The 8,801-nt window shown below is 39.5% G+C and overlaps 1 long non-coding RNA gene across 2 annotated transcripts; it reads left to right on the forward strand.

Moving 5' to 3' along the window:
* Positions 1-3,778: 3,778 nt before the first annotated feature.
* On the forward strand, positions 3,779-8,570 carry LOC120439812. Of its 2 annotated transcripts, XR_005612796.1 has the most exons (3): positions 3,779-3,804; positions 7,699-8,002; positions 8,162-8,570. It is a non-coding gene; the product is annotated as an uncharacterized LOC120439812 (long non-coding RNA). The 2 variants fall into 2 exon arrangements; XR_005612793.1 differs by lacking the exon at positions 3,779-3,804 and having other exon boundaries at positions 7,429-8,002.
* The last annotated feature ends 231 nt before the right edge of the window (positions 8,571-8,801 follow it).

Genomic DNA, 8,801 nt, shown 5'->3' on the forward strand with positions numbered 1-8,801 from the left:
GAGAATTGAAACCCTCAATTTTGTTTCACTTGGTTCCACTTCTCTGTGGAGTTGGACTGAACCAAGTCTTGATGAGAGTGTGGATTTGACAGCTGTGCATGCATGCTGATGCATATTTGTGGATGTGTTTATGTGTGCGTGCACACTGTAAAAATGCCCATTTTAATAAGTCACTTAATTTGTATTCAGTCCTATAGTCATAAATAATTTAACTTGCAGTGCAGGAGCATTAAATGACCAGACCACAAAGTGTGCAGATTGCAGTGCTCTTGTCAGGCAGTTTATCAGCTAAGTTTGACTTGACGTCATTTTGGTCTTATTGACGTTCCTGGAAAGAGGCAAGATTTTTTAGATCCTGTGATAAGAGATATGCTGCCAAAATGTCCATCTTGTATTATTTCATTATATTATCTTTGCTTAAATCAGTCATCTTACACACTAAAACAGCATGTGACACTAATTCACTTGTGTCTAATGCAACAGACTCACTTTCAAGTGCTTTCTTGTATTAACTGATGTGTTCTTTGAAAAAGGCAGAGTAATTGCTTTCTTTGAAGATTGTCTCTTGTTTTGAGGAACACATTAAAGAAAGATTGTTCTAAGGCTGTGGCTATTCTATTGTCTGTTAGGGCACTGGAATACTAGGGCCCCTCCAGTATTAATCACCATTATGTTATATTGATCTGACACCACCAGCAACAGTCTTATAAAACAACGTAAACGTCCTCCTCAGGTTAAATATCATCTCCTAAACTGAAATCATAGCACTAACGTACGTAAACGTGTAGAAGCATGCTTATTTATTCCTGATATTACTTATTGTCAGCAGATTAGATGTGCAACCCTTCTGTATCTGGACAGCTGACAATGAGCCAGCTAATCGACAACAACAGCTGGTTATAAGCTAATATTATGCCAGCTAATGTTAGGCTTGAGTGTCCTAAAAGTCACATTTTCCTCTGATAAATGGTTTGATTACATTCTCACATCGTATGAGATTTTATTTGCTAAGTGTCCACTTCAGAAAAACTTTCACTAACACTAGCTAACAGCAGCTAACAGAGCTAACTCCTATTTGATGACAATGCTGAGGTCACTGACTCATCGACTTACATTAGACTGCTTTCACACAGTCTTACAACTTCCTCCAGACTAAATAGATGTGGTCGCTTCTCACGCGACATTGGAATGTGAAGTAAAAGTGAACTGACAGCCTACCCAGACTCTGGTCCAGAGTCACTTTGCTATCTGGGTACTCTCACTACAGACAAATGGTAGCCAGAGTTTTTGAGGAAACTCTGGGGTAGAATACTCCAAAATATTTACACACACATACCTGTTTTTAATCCATAATTTATTGCTAAGTGTTGATATTATTCTAATATGTTAAAATATATTGAATACAAAAATGTTTCTTTACACAAGCGGTAGTAGAAACATGCTTGCGGGAAGGATAAAGAAACAATTCAGTTGACTGCAGTCTCCAACCCTTTGACATCTAGGGTGAAACACACTAAATACTTCACAAAAACACAAACTACTCACTCATCAGAACTTAATCTTCCAGGACTTGAGCTCAGCAATGTTACTGAAAACACTGTTCAAGTAGAAAGTCATGCCCTTCGTCTTTTGAGGACCACTCTTTTGCTTTGGCTTACTAAATGTAATTTACAACGCTGATGACTAATCTGCAAACACTTGCTGAAAAATAAATTGTTACATAGCTGATGCTAACAGGTTCATGTGCATTTTCCACAAATGACAGAGAACAAGGTCAGGAAGTACAAGTAATATTTTTCCCAGCATGCCCTCTGCCCTCTACGCATCTTTACTTTTGAGAAACTCTGCCTCTCTTAGATGCTCTTTTTTTTATACCCAGTCATATTACTGACCAGTTGCAGATTAACGTAATTAGTTGTGAAACTGTTTCTTTTTAGTACCACTTACTTTTCCGGCCTTCTGTTGCAACTGTCCTAACTTTTTTGAGGCCCGTTGCTGCCATCAAATTCAAAATGAGCTAATATTTGTCGTGAAACAGTGAAATATCTGAGTCTAAATATTTGCTACATTATCTTTTCTATGTTTTTTTTCTATTGTGAATAACATCTGTTTATGAGATTTGCAAATCACTGCATTCTGTTTGCATTTGCATTTTACAGAGTGTACCAACTTTTTGGGGAATTGGGGTTTTACTAGTTACTCACCATCATCTAATTTTTTCCCCTCTTCCCCAATCCCTCTTCATTTTTGTTGAGGGGCTCTGTTGTTGTCATTTGGTTTGTTGAAATGAAATCATTCATACCACTTTTCAGGAGAGTGAGTGAAGTCACGGGGGGCCCTCTTAGTAAGGTCAGGTCTCTCCTTCTGCAAACTTTGCACATTGCCACTGCTGTAGTTTAAAGTTTGCCAGCCCTTATAGACCTGCCACTTTCCTGTGGTCTGTCCCTCTGTTCCCTGTTGTGATTCACTGCAAATAATTGTCAATAAATTGCATGTATGTGTCGGGTAGAAGTGCAATTGTTATACAAATGAATCCAATTAAATCCAATTTAGAATTTAACTGTAGATTCAGAGTATTTCTTTATTCAGATTACCTTCTTTAGACACATCTAAACACACTTTTAATTTCTTAGATTGGACTGAAGGAAAGCTTCCTCTTTCACAGTTGCCAACGATGTATTAACACTTAGAGTGTATCTATTTTATTTGCCACCATTTCATGTGCAAAAAAGTTCGATTTGACCACTGAATTTGCAGAGAAATTGTGTCCTGATGCATGTCTGGCTATGTGTATTTGAATGAGAGAGGAAGACAGGAAGTGACAGGCACCTTTCAAAAAGCCCTCCTGCCCAGTAGCATGGCATGATTCCTTTCTGTCATGATTCCTTGGCATGAAGTCTTTCTTGCCAGCTCCCCTCCCTTCCAACCCTCCCTCTCTTCTCTGCAAGCTGGGGGCCCCAGGGTGCCTCCAGCCTTCCTGTGCTGGACTATTGATTGGGAATAGGGCTGCAGCTCACCTGCTAATTGAAAGCCGATTGGGGCCCTGGGGCAGAGCTGTAAAACAGGCCCCACGTGGCATTAAAAACTGAAGGCTGACGGGCCACTGTAAATCCAGAGCTGCTAATAGTCATGGTGTATATCCATCTGTGTTAGAGCTGTATGAGAGTGTGTGTGTGTGTGTGTATGTGCCTGTCTTTGTGCTCTTCTAAACTAAGTAGCCACATATACATAATGGATGTGTGATATGTGTGTGAACATCTTAACTAGTGCCTATTTGTAAGTGCATGTGCAAGTATATACTACTGTACACGTGTTTGTGTTAGCACATACATTAAAATGTGTGTGCATGTTTGAGTGCATGGTAACATTGGCATATTATGCACAGGTGGTTCATGGTAACAGCCTGGTTTCCCATCGCACCAGGAGGACAGTCTTGCCTGTAATGGACACATCCTTCCTCTTTCTTCAATCCACCTGACAACAGAAGCAAACAGAAGCATCTCTCCCTCCCTTCCTCTTCCTCGGTCTCTCTTTCTCTCCCATCGTCTAGCTTTCTCTTCTGTCTTTGTCTCTGCACAAGTCACACCTGTGATCCTTCACTGAGACATCGGCTCTTGAGCTGAGCGTCATTTTTTCTAAGCATTTCTGTCTTTCTCATTTTTTTCCATAACTGCCTGTCTTTGTGTGTGTGTGTGTTTATACCTGTTTGTGTGTGTGTGTGTGTGTGTATGTGGCAGGTTCACAGTTGGTGTTCCAGTACATCCCAAATTTGTGTGATGGAGCTGAGACCATTTCCCTGTTTAGGTCAGTCAACTGCTCTGACACCAAACAGTATAGCTTCACAGATCTTACTTTATATAGCAGGAATCAGGAAACCTGCTTCCCCAAACTGTTGTTGCTGAATAGAAAGTGCATGGTTTTCCATCATTTTTTGGACAGTGCAGGTCTGCGTTTCTGCACACCTTTAGCCCGACAGCATATCTATCTGTCTATCTACAAGATCTTTGCCCTTCATGCATATTTTTGCTTCTATTAAATCTCACTTTACTTTTTGCTCAGCCCCCTTCTCTGTCTCGCTGCCTATCTCTATCTGAGCTGTGTGATTGAGTAGGGAGAGCGCTGGCCGTCCTGCAGCATGGCGCGTGGAAACAGAGGTTAATTGGATTGTAATTAGAGCAGAGGTGATTAATTGATAGCATCTGTAAATTTGGATGTTTCCATTGTAAATGTGACAAATGAAAGCGTGGTAGGCCAGAGGAGAAAGGGCAGAGAGAGTAAGAGAATGAGACAGACAAAAAGAGAGAGAGATAGACACAAAAGCATAAGAAAAAGATGAAGAGTTACATGAAGAAAAAGCAGAATAGAGTTAGGAATAAGAAAGAGAGGTTTATTTTTAGTTATTGCTACAGCTGTTTCCCACTGTGTTATAGGCAGATAAATATGATTGAATGCTTGTTTAATCAAGCAGCATCTGGGTGGCAGCTGACATACTGTGCTTACTTTTAGTGGCTTACATTCTAGAATTGACTCAAATTGTTTTGTTCCACAAGTGTGCACAATAAAACTGCACACTGACCTGTAGTTTTGTTGTACGTTTTGTGGCCTATGACAATTTCAATTAGTTTCTATATGCAGATTCATCCTGTTGTCTATGACAGTGAAAAGTATCAGAAAGCGCAGCTCTTCCACACATTGTAAATAATAACTTTGCCAGCGAAATTTCTACACAGATTATGAAACGTATGTTTAGTTATCATGCATAATTGTCTCTTTTCCACTGCTGTGGTGCGAGTCCGTGCCTAATCTAGCACCAGGTCCATTAATTTCCCCTGAAAACAGATCACAGCCTGTGCCAAAAAGCTGGCATTAGCACAAATTTCCAGTTTGGAACAGGTGACATTACTGTTTGTTTGAGGGCCCACTGCAAGAAATCCATGGATCTGAAGATGCAGCACACAGATTCTGCCAGTCATGGTTTTCAACTCATAAAAATGCACTCTTATAATTCAATTCAATTCAATTTATTTCAATTAAGTTACATTTTGACTAATATAGCACTAAATCACTACAACATTTGCTGCAAGGCAGTATATATTGTAAGGTAAAGTCCCTACAATAATACAAAAAAACCCCAACAACCCCTTTTGATCAAGCATTTGGCAACAGGGGGAAAGAAAAACTCCTTTTTAACAGGAAGAAAAACTCTGGCAGAACCTAGCTCAGGGCCAGTCAGCCATCTGCCACAACTGGTTGGGGGTGATGGGACAGAGACAAGACAAAACACAATGTGTAAGAATGTCAGAGATAAATAATAACTAATGATTAAATGCAGAGTGGTGTTTGAGGACATAGAGACAGCAGCAGCAATCACTACAGGATAAACTCAGGTGTAATTTAGAATGTTAATTATGCCCCTGTGACCAAGGATCTGCTATTATGGATGTTGACTCGGTGAAATGGCTGTGACATAAAAAATAGGGTCTTTATTTTATGTTAAAGCAAGGCAAGATTGAGAGCATGTCAGTTGAAAAGAGGTAAATGTCAGACAAGTAATTCTTCTCTTTATATCATGCTCATTATGATGTGTGATACGTGACTTTCTGAATCGCATTTCATTAATGATCTGAACAGTTGGGTGCAAATTTAACCATTAATACAATTTCATAATTAAATAATTCATTAGTAGAAGATGTTTCAGCTAAATATTGTTAAAATACAGTAAGGCTTTAGTCCATTAGTCTCAAATTTAGAAATAATGTCTGCACTTACCATTTTTCTTGGTTTGTGTGTCCATAATATAAACTATCGTGGCATTCTTTTCAAGTATTCCACTAAAAAAAGGCGCATTGATCATGTTAGCCATCTGGATTGAGCTGTTACCCCAGAAATACATTTGCTGGTTCTGTGTTAGCGATGGGAATTGATAAGACTTTAACGATTCAGGTTCCATTATCAATATCTCACTTGCTCCGCTTTGAGAGTCACCACCATCTCTAAGCAGCACATCAAAGGCATGCAAATTAATTGCATGTTGGAGGTATTGCCCCTCTTTGTTGTAAGCAGTGTTTGGGTCATTACTCAAAAAAAGTAATGTACTAGACATATGCTCGGACCACTTTTCTTAAAAGTAATGCGGCACTTCATAGACACAGGGAGTTTGCGTCGTTTCTTTTGCTCTCTCTGTAGTTGGAATACTGACGACTCACTTACAGTTTTGCTGTTGTAGTGGAAAAAAAGAGAACACCTTTTATAATGACATGTGACCAAAACGGCAAGGCCGTGATGATCCACTTGGCAAAGTAAATCCGTTGGGTATCTTTGTTGGCTTTCAGACGTCAGTTCTGTCAATTCTGTCAATTCTGACAGCTAAAAAACCAAACGGGACAGGCAAAAAAATAAAAATAATATTATATATATATGTGTATATATATGTATATATATATATGTATATGTTGACATGTGTAACCTAGTGTCTGTGAAGGTTCTCAGTCTTCCATGTCATGGAGCTTCGAAAGAAAAGTAACTGGACTTGAAGAAATCCAATTAAAGATGTGGGCTTGTCAATCAAAATCATCAGCAACTTCTAAACTCAAATGGGTGGTTTTTCTAAAAATTTTAGAAAAAGAGGCTGACGAAAGTAGAAAGGATAATTAGATAACAAAAACAATTGGCATTGCATAATGACTTATCAATAAATGTTATTTGCTGACAGGAATTTTAACAGTATTGGCATTGTAAGTGGGAGACTGCACAGTCCATACAATGTCACCATACCATAGTGCCACCATACAAATACAGTATTTTTACAAATACCGATACACATACATATGTAGTTATAGAAATCTTATTGAATATTTGTCAATATGATTCATTTTTCTTGTACTTATTGACACTGTTTGTGACACTGTCATTGTGTTTTGTTCCCTCAGTCATGTTTGAACATTCTTGCTCATATAATGTTATGACTCATACTATTCCTCACATGAAGATGTAATCTGAAATGTAGCTTGTGGAGAGGATATGAAAGATGCCCCATGTAAGGTGAATGTGTATTGAGTTCGTCAGAAGTAATGGCTAAGCTCATGCTGAGAAGGTTTTGCGGCCTCAACCCTCCAACAAACCTTTTTTATGGGAGATATATATAGTAAGATAAAGTACTGTTTACTCTCCCAGGAGGAAATTCAGTTTACATGCACAGCAATGGACAACATGTGATACATACACAAGTAACAACATCCACAGTAGAGCCAAAACCTGGGCAAGCCATCAAATTAAAGCATCATCCAGGCACAGAGAAATTAACAAGGCTGTTTTTTCCATCATCTGAGCACAGAAAAATTAATAGGCCTGTACTTTTTACAATCGCAGGTTCTCCAGTGTAATTTCTTGGGCAGGTGTCACAACTATGAAAACCTTTTCAGAGAATATGTGGATGGCTCACGATTGCTCATGTGGTTCGTTGCTCAACGGAACAAATTGTTCATTAACTGTGGGCCTAATGCTCTAACAAATGTCCCAGGAACATTGCTGCGGTGGACCACACGACGATGGAATTAAGCTAATCAAATAAGCCTCCAGTCATGTCCTATCAGACAGCTCCAGACTGTAGCAAATGAGCCCACGTCGCAAAATTTACATTTCGTCTTCCCCAGGGGACAGGTTGGGTCCCACCTCACCACTACTTTTCTCCCCAATCAGCATCTGGCTCCTGGAGGAAGAAGATGGAAATGGGGAAAAAGAGAGATGTGATAGTTCCTGGCTGTACAGTGAAGCCGCTGAACCTCTCCTGCCACTTCCTGGGCACGCTTCTGATGAATAAGGGAGAGAAAATAGAGAAGATGACAGCAGGGGAAATATTTGCTGTTGCGGTTGGAGTGCCACTCAGATCCCAAGAATGAGGGCCAGGCATATTTGCGCAGCTGTCCATTTCCCAAGCGCCGAGTGCATGAGTGTGGGCCCGCTGGAGACTATTTGTTTGTCAAAGTCACTATGGCTGCGATCTGTAAGTTATTTGTGACTTTGGTTTTGAGTTACTCTATAAGTGTGTTTGCATACATGCATCTATGGGCCTACTGTGTGTGTGTGTGTGTGTGTGTGTGTGTGTGTTCGATTTACTGTGTATCCAGCGAGAATTGAATCCATCTGTCTTTCTTGGATAAAGATGCCAGAAACAAGGAAGAAGGAGAGACTATGCTCCAAGAGAGAGTTGGGATGCAAGGAGAGCCAAACAGATGCCCTCATAATTCCTAACTTGTCTCCTTGCTGCCTTCGTCCTTCCAGATGCTCACTAACTTGTCATCTCCCATTCTTTTGTGGAGTATAGGCCTATAGAGAAAATGTATGCACCCCATGCAAATGTGTTATTTTCTTAACATATTTTGAACTGCTATTCCCTGCAGCAATAAGTAAATTAAATGAAAGCAATGCACAGATGCAACTGTAAACACAAAACATAACCAGAGCTAACACTAGAGGCAAACATGCAGCGCTAATGGTGTAATAATAAATAAATGTTGTTGTTTTTTATTGTGGTGAACCTGCTGTACTGTAATAAAAGCCAACTCCATCTACATGTTTCATGTGTTCCCTGCTAAGATCTTTCTTTTTAAATGGATTTTCGTCATGTAAATATTGATTCCTGCAGTCTCCCAATTGTATGGCAGGGTTTCGGGAATAGTGCTACTTGAATTTTCATCCGGGTAAGGTGATAGTTTCAGGTATCTGAAACAGTGCTAAAAGCAAAGAGCATGACTTTATTATTCATCTACTGATAGGATAAAAATTTGTTTTGTCATAATGTG

Source organism: Oreochromis aureus, linkage group 1, assembly GCF_013358895.1.
Source record: "Oreochromis aureus strain Israel breed Guangdong linkage group 1, ZZ_aureus, whole genome shotgun sequence".
Classification (NCBI taxonomy): Eukaryota; Metazoa; Chordata; class Actinopteri; order Cichliformes; family Cichlidae; genus Oreochromis; species Oreochromis aureus.